This window comes from Rhineura floridana, chromosome 15 (genome assembly GCF_030035675.1).
Source record: "Rhineura floridana isolate rRhiFlo1 chromosome 15, rRhiFlo1.hap2, whole genome shotgun sequence".
In the NCBI taxonomy this organism is placed as follows: domain Eukaryota; kingdom Metazoa; phylum Chordata; class Lepidosauria; order Squamata; family Rhineuridae; genus Rhineura; species Rhineura floridana.
In genome coordinates this window covers 5,289,431-5,304,808 of record NC_084494.1, presented here as the reverse complement: position 1 = coordinate 5,304,808, position 15,378 = coordinate 5,289,431, and the positions used below count along the sequence as shown (strand labels likewise).

The window sequence follows — 15,378 nt, the reverse complement described above, 5'->3', positions numbered from 1 at the left end:
TGGAAGAAATTATGTTTCAGAAAATAATGGGTGAGATTGAGATAACGAAACAAACCCTGAGACAGGGTAGACAGGAGATGAAAATTGAATTTAACAAAATGATGCAGGAGCTTAAAGAAATAGGGGATTCTGTGAGAGAGGAGTTTGATGGGATTAGAGATGAGAAAAGAAAAATTAAAGGGAAGCTACAAGCCCTGGAGATTGGAACAAATGTGAAATTGGAAAAAGATTTGGAGTTTATGGATGTTAGAAATAAAGTTTTCTGTTTGGAATTCAACGTTGTCTCTGAAGAAATTAATGAAGATTTTGGTGGTAAAGTTATCAATGTCTTGGATAATTTTCTGGACTGGAATGATGTGATGGAGCTTGACATAGAAAAAATCTATGGAGTTGGCTACAGATATGTGACAGTGGAGAAACTCTTAAGAGATGAGCCAGTGCATTTTGTAAAAATGAAGAACAGAGATATGACTTTGCAGCAATATTTCAGCAACATATTCAGAATTCTTGACTGGAATGATGTGATGGGGCTTGACATAGAAAAAATTTATGGAATTAACTACAAATATGTGACAATGGAAAAACTTTTAAGAGATGAGCCAGTGCATTTTGTAAAAAAGAAGAGGAGAGGTGTGACTTTACAACAATATTTCAGCAACATATTCAGAATTGATGGCAAGGACATATTTGTGATGGGGGAAATTCCCATCAGACTCTTGTTATATGACTATGGCTATGACAGCAAGATCATCATGGGATAATGATAATGGATGAATGGATACTGAAACCACTGGATTTAACAGGACTATTGAAGATGGAAGATGGAATTAATATTGATAATGGAAGAATGGTTATGGAAATTATTGGACCTAACACATTTGACGAGATGGATTAATCAATATGTTTATTTGGACTATGGCTATGACAACAAGATTATTATGGGATACTGATAATGGAAGAATGGCTACTGAAATTACTGGACTTAACAGGATTATTGAAGATGGAAGATGGAATTAATATAGATAATGGAAGAATGGCTATTGAAATTATTGGGCCTAACAGATTTGAATCAGATGGATTAAGCGACATGTTTATTTGGAGAAAAATTGAAAGATATATCTCTCAAGGAATTGAAACCTCTCTTGTGACTTTTTGTGGAAAGAATAAAGTAATGTTTATGAGATTTGATGATTGATTAAGATAACTACTGGAGGAAAGTGATTTTATAATATAATTTTAGAGACCGGATTGTTATATATTGTAGACCTATAACTGATCTGCGACAAATCGGAAGTCAACATTTTATTTTATTGTTTAATTGTTTTTGTTTTGTTTTGTTTTTTGTCTTTGAAAATTTGAATAAAAATTAATGATAAAAAAAAAGGAAAGGGGCGAAGCCTCATGCACACGTCTAAGCATGGAATCACTGCGCCTGTGCTCAGGTTGGACAAAGTGTTCCCTTCCTTAGGGATTGCCATTTTGGCCGCTAAGGCAAATACTGGCTTGTCTATGGCTGGGACCTTCAGGCTATCCATCACTGACGTAGGAAAGCTGGATAGCTTCCTAGACAACATATGAGGTTTCTTGGGTTTGGGACCTTGCTCCCATTCCCCTTTGACTACGTCCTTGAAGAATTTAGGGAAAGGAATGTTGGTGAGATTTTTTCCCATCCTGGGGAAGACATCTGCAGACCTTCATTGCCTCTCCTCTACGTCTGTTTGGGTAGAGGTCTCCTTGGGTAGTTCCATTTGAAAACATGCCATGGCCTTGGTGACCAGAACAGGGTAGGTATCAGGCAAATATAGCCTCTTGTGGGTGGAAAAGGGAAGTGGGGTATCATCCCCTGACAACTCCCCTTCTTCCCTTTCTGAATCCTCTGCTCCTGAGGAATGCAGTTGGCCTGCCCCTAAGGAATCAGGGCTGAGAGGTCTCTGGAGGGACTCCGTGTCCCAGAAGTATGTCTTTTACCCTCTGCACCGGACTTGCAAGAGCCCTTGCGTTTACTCTTTCCCCTCTTTCTAACTGGGCTAGTGCCCAATGAAGAAGACACAGAATAGGATACCACGGAGGAAGACGAAGGTGAGCATACCCTGCCATGTTTGGTTCACTTCTTCTTGTGGGAACGGGCTAAATGCTTGGCTAAAGAAGCCCCTGCCTCCCTCATCATTGCTTTACTGAGCCATGCCATCACAGATGACTATGTCATGTCTCCAGATGAATGACAAGAATGATGTCTTACTTTCCTGGAGGATCTTGGGGCCGTTGCCTCATACTCCTGCTCACCCCCCATCTCGGCTATTTGTAGGGAACCCGTGACAGAGGCATCCCCTCAGGAGGAGAAGACAATCACACCTGCCACTGAGGCAGGTGTGCTGAGAGGACTGTCCCCTTGGCAATGCTCTCCCCCCCACTGAGGGACATGACCTCTTCCTCCACTGAAGATTGATGGCCATGCTCTCCCCAGCAAGCCATGACTAAATAAGTAATTGGGGGGGGGTTGCAAAAAGCCTCGTGCAGTGGTTGCTACTGCGGGGGCTAGTTGGGCCAAAGCCTACTGCTGTCCAGATCTCAGGGAGACCAAAGAAGAGCTGCCCCCACCTCAGCTTTGTGGCACAGTTCCTTTCCCACCCCCAAACATAAAAGCTCGCTCCATTCCCCCACTGAGAAGACCTGGCGACAGCAGAAAATAGACTCAGGAGGGGCCAGGACAGCTACGGGTTACCCCCCAAGCCACGTGGAAACACTGCTTCAGCCAGCGCCTCCACCAACCGATACCAGAGGGCCTTTGGTGCAGCAAGGAAGAGGTTTTCTGCCCCCGAATGTTCCCCGGCTACCTCTGGTTGCACGGCTCCCAGGGTTCTCTGCTCTCCTCTGTGGCGGAGGCTGCAATACGGCAAAGGAGGGACCTGGGATGACTCCTGGCTACCTCCAAAAGAAACCGCCAGGTGCTGGGGTGCCACGTCTAATCTGGCCTCTTCCCCTAGTCTTCGTACGTTTCAGGGAGAAGGCCTACAATGGAGCAAGGTAGGGGCCTGGGATGAGTCCCGGCTACTGACCTGCCAAGGGGCTTCAAAGCGCTTAGGCAGCGCTTCTCCTTCCCCCGTCTGCTGCCTAATCACTGACAGGCATCATTAGAAAGAGAAGGAAGCTGTTGCTTTTCCCCTCTCTTGCAGAGGAAAGAATAAACTCCCCCCCCCCAGTATCCCTTATGGGGAACAGTTGACTCTGTGAATTCGCTGGAGGCAGAGTCAAGACTGGCAGTTAAAGGGTGGTTTCCTTCCCTTCCGGCTGGCCGCTACCTAACACTTTTTTCAAAAGTTTGACTCTGCCTTCAGGAGGAGTTAACCCATTCCTGTAAGCTCCAGTGGCCTCTGACTGAGAATGGGAGTACCATGATACAGGTGTATAAAATTATACATGCTCTGGAAAAAGTGGATGAAGTTTTTTCCTTCTCACATAATACTAGAACCCAGGCTCATCCAAAGAAGCTGGATATTGGAAAGTTCAGGACACACAGAAGAAAGTACTTCTTCACACAGAACAGAGTTAAATTGTGAACTCCGTTATCACAGGATGGTGGCCATCAACTTGGACAGCTTTAAAAAGGCGATGAGACAAATTAATGGAGGATAGGGCTATCAATGGCTACTATTCATGATGATGGCTTTGTATTACTTCCAGTATTGGAGGCACTATGCCCTTGAACACTAATGGATGGGGAGCTCAAGTGGGGAAAATGCTGTTGTGTTCACGTCCTACTTGTGGCTTCTCACCTGTTTGGCCACTGTAAGAATTAATGGCCCTTTGGTCCAATCCAGCACAGTCTTTGTATGCCCTTATGAGTCTGACTTAAAGATTTTATCCATGTTACATAGCCCCTAAAGGCTATGTAGTGGGAATCTGGTCTTGCTGCAAATCTTGGTGGGTCTCTAGTCTTAGAGCAATTTGCTCCAACTGTTTCATGAAGATATAGCTAGGACACTCTAGCTTAGAGGTTCTGCAGAACATATTCTGGTTGCCTACAGCCAAATTAAAGAAGGATATCAGAGCTGAAAAAGTTACAGGAAAGGACCAACAATAAGGGTGCTGGTGCATCCTCCCTACAATGAAAAGTAAAGTATTAGGTGCTTTTTGGTTTATGAAAAGAGATAGGGGGAAGTATGATACAGGTTTGTAAAATCATGCATGGTGTGGAAGAGGCGGCATATTTTCCCCATCTCATATAGAAATTAGGGTTATCCAATGGAATGCATACAAAATAAAGTACTTTACACAACACACAATGTATGGAATGAACTGCCACAAGACGTGCTGATGGCCACTGATGACATGTGTTCAGCTGCTTAGGGGCAACAGCACACTTTCTTCTCTATTTCAGTTCCAAAAAATAATTAAGAACAGTCACAGTACAGAAGTTTGCCACTCCAATCACTATGAACTGTCCAGATCGCCAAGTTAACCAACAGAAACTTTTGAAATATGGGGAAGAAACTCAGCCAAATCATTTATTTATTTATTCCCAAACTCTCCAAAGGACACATTACACACAACTACAAGAGGGGGAGAATTAGAATGGTAAATTCAGTCCATCAATGGAAAATAAAATTTGTGCCCAAGATGACACACTAAGGGGGAATTTGGAAACTGACTGTTTTATAGCAAAATACACTCAAAGCAGCTTTAAATAATAAATCAACCAATCACTAAGAGGACACTGCCTTGAGCATATGTAAGAAATCAGCAGCAGACAATACAGTGCAGATCCAGACTGGGATGGGGTCTCAGCAATTTTCTCACAGAAGCCAATTAACTCTTATTTCACACTCCTCAGCATTTTCTGTCACTCCCAAACAGAACAATGGCTCTCTCTACTTCCCATCACAACAAAGAACAATTACTTCTGAAAATAGCAATGAGGCATCTCAAGAAATAGCTTTTTGGTTTAAGTTTGCAGCTCTGTAGCACTTTCAATAACGCCTATGAGATACTACACCATTAACTTGTTTTCAGACAGAAAAGGATTGAAGTTTGTGGAGTTTTGGCAGCTGATCCAAGCAGGGCTGTGGAGTCGGAGTCGTAAGCAATTTTGGGTGGAGTCGGTAGAAATGTACTGACTCTGACACCTTCATAAATGGCAAATGTATATTAACTAGTAATAACAAATTTACTGTAGTAAAATGGTAGCACAAAGCATTTCATCACCACCACGTGAATCCAGAGCTTGGAAAGGTTACTTTTTTAAACTACAACTCCCATCAGCCCCAGGGATTGGGCTCGTGGGAGTTGTAGTTTAAAAAAGTAACTTTTCCAAACTCTGGATTCATGTGGTGGTGATGAATGCCTTGTGCTACCATTTTACAACAGTAAACTTGTTATTACTAGTTAATATACATTTGCCATTTATGAAGGAGTCGGAGTCAGACAGTAGAAAAATAGAGGAGTCGGAGTCAAAGGTCTGGCATCCAAGACAATCTGACTAATAAAAACCATTGCAACACCTGCATATAATGACCATAATGCTACCTATTTAGAATTCTACGTTATTGCAAGTACACATATAAATATTTTAGAAACCCCTTTAATTATTTCATCATGGTGTATTTCATATAAAGGTGACAATTATTTCTAGACAGTCTTGGAGATATTGTCAAAATATGGAGAAAATTGTATCAGATTTTGGGGGGAACAATTTGCAATACTTCACTGATAAAACTACCTTTAGTCCCAGCAACTGTTTTACTAGGGGCTATTTTATTAAAAGAGATACAAGGTGCACTAAAACGATTTTTGCATTATGGGCAAACGCAACCATTGTAATATACAAAATCTGATGAAGATCCACCCCACAGTGCTGGTGTGATGATGAAAGGGATTAATTTTTTTAAAAGTGAATCTTGCATAATATAAAATTGGCTGAGAATTTAATTTCTTATTAAATTAAAACTGGCCTGCTTCTTCGTTCTCTGAACTTGCAGGTTGTTCGTTTAATAAAAGTTTTAGTAATTCACATTTGGTGATAGGATCGTTATCTTTCAAAAATGGGCACCATGGCATTCTCAGACGTTCTCATTCACACTGCTAAGGCCCCCTACCCCACCCAATTTTTAAAAAATTGAGAGCTTTTTTTTTTTTTTTTGCTGTTTGATTGGAGGTGTCTGCTTTTTTTCCTTTTGGTCTGTGTATAGGTGTTTTGCCTTGTCTGGCAGGGTTCTGACCATCACAGTTTTTCTTGTGTGAAATTGGCATTTTGTACTACCCACGACAAATGTGCCTCCAGGGACCCCAGTTTCAAACATTTTTGCAATTTACTTTTAAAAACATGAGTCTGAGCAGGAAGGAGTAGAGACAAGTCTCAGGATTGCACATTTATTTTGTTTCACAGAATCCCAGTTTACTAACCAGACACTGTGGTTTAAAACTAATTCTGCTCAATTTCCAAACAAGCCAACTTCAAAGCATGGGCTTTTAACTAACCAGAGTTTTAGTTAAGCCAGTTTCATAACCTATGGTTTGCAGTTGGCATATTTCAAAACTGAGGTTTGCTCATGCTCCTTCCTCCTTGTGCACATAACACTAAACAAACCATGGTTTAGTACTACATGTGAACCATCCCAACGAGTGACTTGTTGAAGGGCACTCAGTGAGTCCCTGGATGAAGTATATTAGATGCCCTCATGGCAAGGAACACACTGAAATTAATAGATACAGCACTGTCAGTCACTCTTATCCTTGGAAACAACATGAAGTGACAAGTGATATTTTACAAACCCTAAATCACATGTGGGGCTTGGGACAAAGCAACTAACAATTCCAAGGAAAAGGGAGTCACGAAGACCCGAGTCATTCCCTAGTACAGTGATGCGTTAGAGCATGTTCAACACAGAGACTGTTTTCAGCTTTTATGTAAGGGCAGGCTGCAAGGTCTGGCAGAAAGGACAAAGCACAAGGTGTGTATTTCTTAGGGAAGTGGTGAAATGCTGCTCATTTCATTTTAAAGCCTAAACCACTGTTTTAGGCCACCAGTATCTGGGTTCAGAGAGACTCAACATAGCAGTAGATACAGCTTTTGCTTAAATTCTTGGATGGAAAAATCAGCATGTTCTCAAATAAAAACCATTAAATAACCTTGTTTCCAACGTATGGCCACAGTACAAAATCAAGAGTGTATCCTTTTAACCCGTCTTTCTATTTTACTTAGTACTAAGGAGTACCTGGGCTGAGCAGACTACTTCACCAAGATTAGTTTTTTAGATATTGCTTTCTTCCAGCCAGCTTTGAAGTTCAATCTCACCACAGTATTTCCTTAAGGGTAAGATAATTTCAAGACTAAATACGTAATCAGGAAAAAGGACCAATTTTGCATCTTCTTCACATTTGGGGGTTTGTTTGTACCAGAAAATATGTTGTACAATATTTCCATTTTCTATAAGAGGTACATATTTACTATTTATAAGAGCCAGTACAATGCCAAGTTTACATTCCTGTCCAAAAGAATTTCTACTAATAAGCAAAGGAGGAATTACAAGTCTTCTGAGAACGAGTTTTGTGTTGTCTTAAAGACATTACATTTTTTGTGGCAAGAATTTTCATTGACTTGAGTCCACTGCAACTTGTTTTCAAATTAATGGGAGGAGTCACCATTTAGAGGACATCCTACTTGCATACAAGGTCTAAGATTCAATCCCTAGCATTGTTAAAAGGCTTTCAGGCAGCAGAATTGGAAAAGATCACTAGTAAAGGCATTAAGATCCACTAGCAGTCAGAGAAGTCAATTGTGAGTAAGATCAACCTTTCCCAACCTTTGGGTCCCTAAATGTTTGTTGGACTACAACTCCCATAAGCCCCAGCCAGCAAAGCCAAGGGGCAGGAATTATGAGAATAGTGGTCCAGCAACATATGGGGCACCAAAGACTGAGAAAGGCTGAGTTAGATCAACCAAGGACAATCCTACACACTGTTACATGGATATTGGTCCCATTAAACTCAGAGGGACTTAATCCTTTGAAAGGATACATTTCACATAAAATGGTTCGCGTTTATTAGCTATGTTGCAAAAAGGAACATGACTGGAATCCTCCCTCTACCCATGACTCTCTGTGGAGGGATGTTTTTGATTGAATAACTCCAGAATTATACTTACCATCTCTTCTTTATACCTTGCCCTAATATTCCTTGTACTTTTTTGTCATTCGCATGTTATGCAATGTATAATTTAAATAATGATATAATATGATGTTGTTCATATGCCCCTTTTCTTTTTCAGCAATACTTTATCATGATATCTCTTGGCTCTCCAACCTCTCTCCTATCCCATTATTATTACATTTATTTATTGTATGATTGTATTGGGATGTTTTCCTGTGATGTTGGACATTATGTCCTGTCACTCTACGTATTTGAAAATCTTTACAATAAACATATTGTTCAAAAACTCAGTGGGACTTACAACTTACTTCTGAGTTAATATGTATAAAATCAGGCTGCAAGTAACTGAAATTCCCTGACAAATGGTTCTGGAAAAGCTTTTTAATAGTAGATCAGCAATACTGATTTCAGTTTTTAAAAACAAGTCTTTATCATTACATGCTAGATAGCATACAAGGCTTGCCAAAATGCGGTGCTTTTTTTTTGTTCTGCAGCATTAGTTGTAAATTCTCTCCACCTCAAAAAAATACAGTAGGGCCCCGCTTTACAGCGCGTTGCTTTACAGTGTTCCGCTAATACAGTGGTTGTGAATTGTAGAAAGGCCCCGCTTTACAGCACTTGTTCTGCTTTTACGGCGGTTTTTTGCCGCCTGGCGCCATTTTGGTCAATGTAAGTCAATGGGATCCGCTTTACAGTGGTTTTCGCTTTACAGCGGGGGTCCGGAACGTAACCCGCTGTATGAGCTGGGCCCTACTGTACTGCCCGCCTGTGCTAGAACAAAAGATAGCACAAGAAATATTTCCAATACAAATAACCTTGCAAACAATCAAAATCAATTCCATGAGTTTTCAAAAAAAAAATCTGAATTAAAAACATCCTGGATTGTTTCTGCCCTAAATCAATGGTTAATATGTGTACTTATATTTAGTAAACCAAACTAATAGAATGCACCATGTTAATTCTACCTGCCACATAAAATATCTGAGAAGAGTTTTCAATACCATAAGTAGCTGAAATAAATATTTGAACAGGAAAAATAATTCAATAAAGTGCCCTTAGTGTGGCTTAAATATTATATTCAAACGAAGTCATAGCACTCTCCTAAGTATTCTATCCTTTCCAGCTGCCTAATGCAGCTTCTACTATGTTAATTCATGATACCAATTAACTTTTTAAATGGTGCAGTTTTAGCTAGGAAGTTTTCAGAGAAAAGATATAGCATTTTTTTCAACCCATATCACTGCTAAATTCCCCTTACACACCTTACCAACACTTTCAACCCCTCCTTAAAACACCAGAACTCCATACCTTACAGTAGCCCTTTCTTAACAGGACCTTCAGAAAATGCAAAGCCACATACTGCACACTACATTTTTCTGCTTGCTCTCTCTTTTTTGCACACACAGAGAAAGTAAATCCCATTAACACACTATTAAGAAAATTATGTATGGGGCATTTCACAAACAGATACTTCAGCTTGCCTATAGTGTATAAACCAATCTCAAGACATGCAATACCACCAAAACACCTTCACACCTACATTTATAGGAATTCTCCCCCTTGGTACTTCATTCTTGAGGAATTAAAAGTCACATGCAGATCCCATCAGTTTAACTCCACCCACCCAAAAAAGACTAGCATCATTTTAAGGAGAAAGAAATAGGCAGTCATCACATGTTCAGGGCCCACCTGGCACCTATTTTACATTGCTGCACAGTTGCATATGATCAGTCCCAAGAATTACAGCAAGTTGGAATATTAAGAGGGAAAATTTTGACGACAAAGTTTTGACACACTCCCTCTAGTCTCCACCTCCTCCTGACACTAAGCTTAAATTCATGTAACTGTAACGAAAGCATATTCTTTCCCCCTCTATCCTCTTTTTCTGGACTGGAGGCAGGGATGGCTAAACTGTGGCCCTCCAGAGGCTGTCGGACTACAACTCCCATCATCCCCGATCATTGACCATGCGGGCTGGGGCTGATGGGAACTGGGAGGGCCCGACAACAACTGGAAAGCCAGCCCTCAGCGTTTGCTAAAGAAAAAAAGGCAAGACGCAAATGGTTAAGATGAAATAAACACAGAATAAGCTTTGCACACAAGTGATGTGGGGCGTCATGAAGCCTGACTCAAAGGGGGCACCCCCACCCCGTTGCACGCCGACCTTTCAGAAAAACCAACCCAAGCCCGACGGAGGCAGGGGGGGAGGGGAAAGGATGGGGCCCGGCCCGGCTCCTCTAGATGAGACTCGCCAAAGGCACTGTCGCGTGTCTCCAAACCGGTATTCGAGGGCAAGAAAAAGGCCCCGATGTATAAACATAACGGCCCCCGCTGCCTCCATTTGGCCTCTGACCTACCGCAAACCGACTTCTCTCACACCACGCGACATCCCCTCCCCCACTCCCTCGGTTCGCACCCTAATGCCGCGGGGTGAGGTAAAACCAAAAATCCTTCGCCATCTGTTTTTGTTTTGTGTCGTTTTTAGTCTTAAGGGGGAGGGAAAAAGAAATATTGCGGCCCCCAGTCTCCCACTCACCGCTCAAACGCGGCCTTCTCGCGCCTGCCTTTGCCTGCCTCACGGATCACCGCCACAGCAGCTGCAGGCCCAGGCGCTCTGCGCGCGCATCCCTACAAGGGCGAAGAGGTTGCTGGGAGATGGTGTTCTTCCGGCGTCCCTGAGCCCGTTTGCTGCCACGGGCGGCTTCTAAGGGAGAGCACTACAACACCCAGCGTGCCTCTCTGCAGGAGCCCGCCACCGACCGCCGACCGCCACACAGGCTATAGTTGCGCGCGCTCTCTCTCGGCAACCTCGTCCCCTTTTTTCCGGCGCTCGCCCGTTCGTCAAAGCCGCTCTTTGGCCTGATGGAGTTCCTTTTCTGTCTAAACTAGGCAGGTTGTCATGGAAGCATCCACCCAGGAAGGACTACAACTCCCAATGCATGGGGAAACGGCTTCGTGGGACGTGAGGCCCCGCGCAGCGCGTTCTCGAGATGCTTTTTTTTCTGTGTAGTGATGGAATGGCTCCCTCTGAGGGCTTCGAGTGAACAGCTGGTGATTTATGAGGGAGCAAGCGCAGGACTTAAGTGCGTCCCCACGCCAGCTAGATTTTGTAGGACAGGAGCTCTTTGTGACAAACTCCACAGCTGTTGCTTTTAAAAAACCAACTAGGCAACTTCGTTAATCCTGAACTCATTATGTCAAACAACTGTAGTTTATATCACTTGAGTGCAAACGCCCAGGATGCCCTATTGAGTACAATAGCAGCTGACCCTCACGCCAGCTTTAGGAACAATACATCTGCAAGCGGGGGAGGGGGAGTTGGAACAGCCAGCGTCTCTAATTTGTTGTAGCAGGAATGCCATCCGATTCGAGAATATGGGAAACAAACGGAAACTTCTGGATCTATAGACTTGACACCTTAACCACGCAGGTTAAGCAAATGCAGCGCTTCGGAATATTCCACCCGTTTGTCAAAAACAGAGCTTGGAAGATTACCTTTGAAAAGGAATAAATTACAGTTTCTGTTACATGGCACCCAAAAAGGAATAAATAACCATTACAATTGTTCTGAACAGAATTGATTACTTCACCATTATTCAAAAGAAATCACTGCAATTACAGTTAAGTTACTTTTTTAAAAAACTAGAGTGCCTACAAGGTGTTGGCCTTGGGTGTTGCATACCTAGCAGTCTAAAATAACATGAAAAATAAACACACACATGGAGGGTAGTAGAATAATTCTTTTTATCCATAAGACAGCAGTGGTGGTCTCTCTGTTGGTAAGGAAGGCAGTGCTCAGATCTTTGCATGTCAAACCACACACTGACTCAGCAAGCAAGCAGCATCTATCTTAGCCAGCCAGTTCCTGGACCCTGCCCTGCTACCAACTAAGGCACACCCACCCAAACAAACATTTTCCCCTGGAGTAAAACACTGCAAATGCAGCAAAGAAACCAGGGGGGTGATGGAGGCCGCTTCGCGAGCCAAGTGCAAACATAGTATTAACACATACGCATCATCATCTCTCACCTCCACAGTTCTTTTTCTCCATTACTTTTGCTGCCTCTTTCTCCTCCATCCATGTCCTTGCCCTCCGGTTCCTTTCTCCCTGCACTCCATTCTTCACCACTACTGTCCATTTTTTAACAATTGTTTTCTCCACTCCACCCCCATCTCACTCTCCACCTCCTCCCTAATCACCTCCTAAACATCCACAGAGCACGAGGGGAAAGCAAGGCTGTGCAGAAGCCCAATTTGAGGCATATGGTTTTCATCCATGAATCAGAGGAGCAGAACACTTCCCTTTGTTCCCCCCAGGGCCGGTTCTAAAGGGCAGCCAGGTGGGGCACTGGCCCGACGGCCCTTGGAGCTACAGGGGGCCCTCCACTCTCCTTCCGCGATTTGCAGAAGCATCCGCAGACCGCCATCCCCCCGCTTTACCTATCTTTCAGTTGTTTTTTGTTGTGTGCAGATTTGCCATCAATTAAGATGGTGGCCGAGGTTTCCTTAAGGGGCTGAAGCCTCTGCCGCCATCTTGGCTGATGGCGCACATGCATGCTACACGTGTGCGTTGCTGCCATCAACAAAGATGGCGGCAGAGGCTTCAGCCCCTTGGGGAAACCTCGGCCACCATCTTGATTGATGGCAAACCTGCGTGCGCTGCAAAAAACAATGGAAAGGTAGGTGAAGCGTGGGGATAGCAGGGGGATGGCGGTCCACGGATGCTTCCGCAAATCACGGAATGAGAGCGGAGGGCCCCCTGTAGCTCCAGGGGCCCTTGGGCCAGTGCCCCACCTGGCTGCAATATAAAGTATCTGGTGGCAGGGCCCCACATTGAGGAAGGTTGTAGAGGGTATCATGATCTTGGAGTCAGACTTCCTTCTGCAGGAAATAAAGCTGGGAATTCCCAGTGGGAGAAGGAATTGCCCTCAGGGCCAACCTCAAAAACACTTCCCCAACTGAAAGAGCTTCCGCAAGAAGAGCTTGGGGTGCCAGGACCCCTTCTTCCCAAGGATATCATCTTGCTGCCCTGTGACTCAGGAGGACTCCAGCTCAAAAACCCAAGCGCAGCCCCATTCCACCCAAGGCAACAACAGCAGAAGCAGACTGGCCTCCTGGGAATGAAGAGGCTCCTCCCAGCAAAGGCGGAGCTAGCAGCAGAGATAGAGCTCCAGCTCCTCTTTAAAGCTTAGGCTGAGGAGGGCTGCTGCTGAAGCAGTAGTTGTGTTTCAAGTCTCCAGCTTGAGTTTCCTGGACCCCCTTGTCTGGACCGAGGTCAGTGCTTGAAAAGAGTGAGGCTGTCAAACGTAGTGCCCTTGCCCCAGGGTTTATTACCAGGTCCTTGGGGATCTCAGTGTGGCCCACAGCATCTCTAGTGCTCCCCCCGTAAATAACTGAACTGTCTCCAGCTTTGGGAAGTGGATGCTTGTCGTAGGACAAAGAGGCTGATGAGCAAGAACTGGTCCAGCTTGTCTTGGCATCAGCCTCTTTCCCCTTCCTCAGAATTCACATCTGAGGAAGCATGGAGAGCATCACAGAACGGAGCACAGCACATGGGAGCAGAGAACAATTCTTAAAGGCACATGGGAGTGAAATGTGCAAGTTGCCTCTCTCTGCAATGCAGCCAAAGCAGAAGACGGTGGAAGGGGCAGTGGGGGTGGCAATTGCTCAGTGGGAGAAGGAGGCCTAGATGATGGAGACGTGTTGGCTGATTGGGGGGGGGCATTTTGGCATGCGAGAGGATTTTGGAGGGAAGCAATGGCACTTGGTAAGGGGGGTTACATGGTAGGGGCTTTCAGTGCTGGTGATGGAGCAGCGATGGTGTTGGTGAAGGAATCTGAGGAAGTAAGATATTATTTTTATTATCATTATTTATATCCCACCTTTCCTCCAAGAAGCTCAAGGTGGCGTACATAGTTCCTCCCCGCCTCCCCGTTTCATCTTCGCAACAACCCACTGAGAGACAGTGACTGGCCCAAGATCACCCAGTGAGCTTCATGGCTGAGCCACGATTTGAACCCTGGTCTCCTAGATCCCAGTCCAGTGCTCTAACCACTGCACCACACTGCCTGTCATGTTGGCAGCACATTGGGGTTGGATAGCAAACGGCACTTTATTTTTATTTTTTATCATTAATTTTTATTCAAATTTTCAAAGACAAAAAACAAAACAAAACAAAAACAATTAAACAATAAAATAAAATGTTGACTTCCGATTTGTCGCAGATCAGTTATAGGTCTACAATATATAACAATCCTGTCTCTTAAATTATATTATAAAATCACTTTCCTCCAGTAGTTATCTTAATCAATCATCAAATCTCATAAACATTTATTCTTTCCACAAAAGTCAAAGAGAGGTTTCAATTCCTTGAGAGGTATATCTTTCAATTTTTCTCCAAATAAACATGTCGATTAATCCATCTCGTTCAAATCTATTAGGTCCAATAATTTCAACAGCCATTCTTCCATTATCAATGTTAATTCCATCTTCCATCTTCAATAATCCTGTTAAGTCCAGTAATTTCAGTAGCCATTCTTCCATTATCAGTATCCCATAATAATCTTGTTGTCATAGCCATAGTCCAAATAAACATATTGATTAATCCATCTCATCAAATCTGTTAGGTCCAATAATTTCAATAGCCATTCTTCCATTATCAATATTAATTCCATCTTCCATCTTCAATAGTCCTGTTCAGTCCAGTAATTTCAGTATCCATTCTTCCATTATCAGTGTCGGGATGCGGAATTGGGGTCCTGGGGATTTAGAGTCAGAAGACGAGGGGGAGGGGAGCCCCCTGTCAGACTTGAGCGAAGGAGAAGGAGAGGAATGTCCAGAGATAGGGTTGCCCAGCAACGGAGATCCTGGGAGCGCCAGAGTCTCGGAGCCAACCTTGAAAGTTCACACGCCTCCCCCTCCGCCCGGACCTCCCCTTACGCCCATACCGGAGTCGGGATCTTCAGAAGGGAAGGGGCCGGCGCTTCCCCCCTCACCGCGTACTCGACGACAAGTGAAGAGACAAGAAAGGGGGAGGGGGAGACAGGTGGCCTCTGAGGGGGGATTGAGGCGGAGTGAAAGACTTTGCGCCCGTTTGGGTCCTACTTAAGAGTTGGGCGGGAAAGTGCACTTCGCTCTGTCAACTATCTTTCCATGTCGCAGGATCTGTAAGTCAGTGGCGCTTTATGAGAAGGCGCAGCGTTTGTGTGGATGTCACTCTAATAAAAACTGAAT

The 15,378-nt window shown here is 43.8% G+C and overlaps 1 protein-coding gene across 3 annotated transcripts in view; it reads right to left on the bottom strand.

The window, feature by feature from the left end:
• The window catches only part of THRAP3 (thyroid hormone receptor associated protein 3), a 51,538-nt gene extending 40,393 nt beyond the window's left edge, over window positions 1-11,145 (bottom strand). Inside the window, exon 1 of one of the 3 annotated variants that reach the window (XM_061596188.1) lies at window positions 10,682-11,145. The gene's annotated coding sequence lies outside the window, so the exon portion shown is untranslated. The remainder of the gene's footprint in view (window positions 1-10,681) is intronic. The other 2 variants (XM_061596187.1, XM_061596183.1) reach the window with 2 other exon arrangements.
• Between the last annotated feature and the right edge of the window lie 4,233 nt (window positions 11,146-15,378).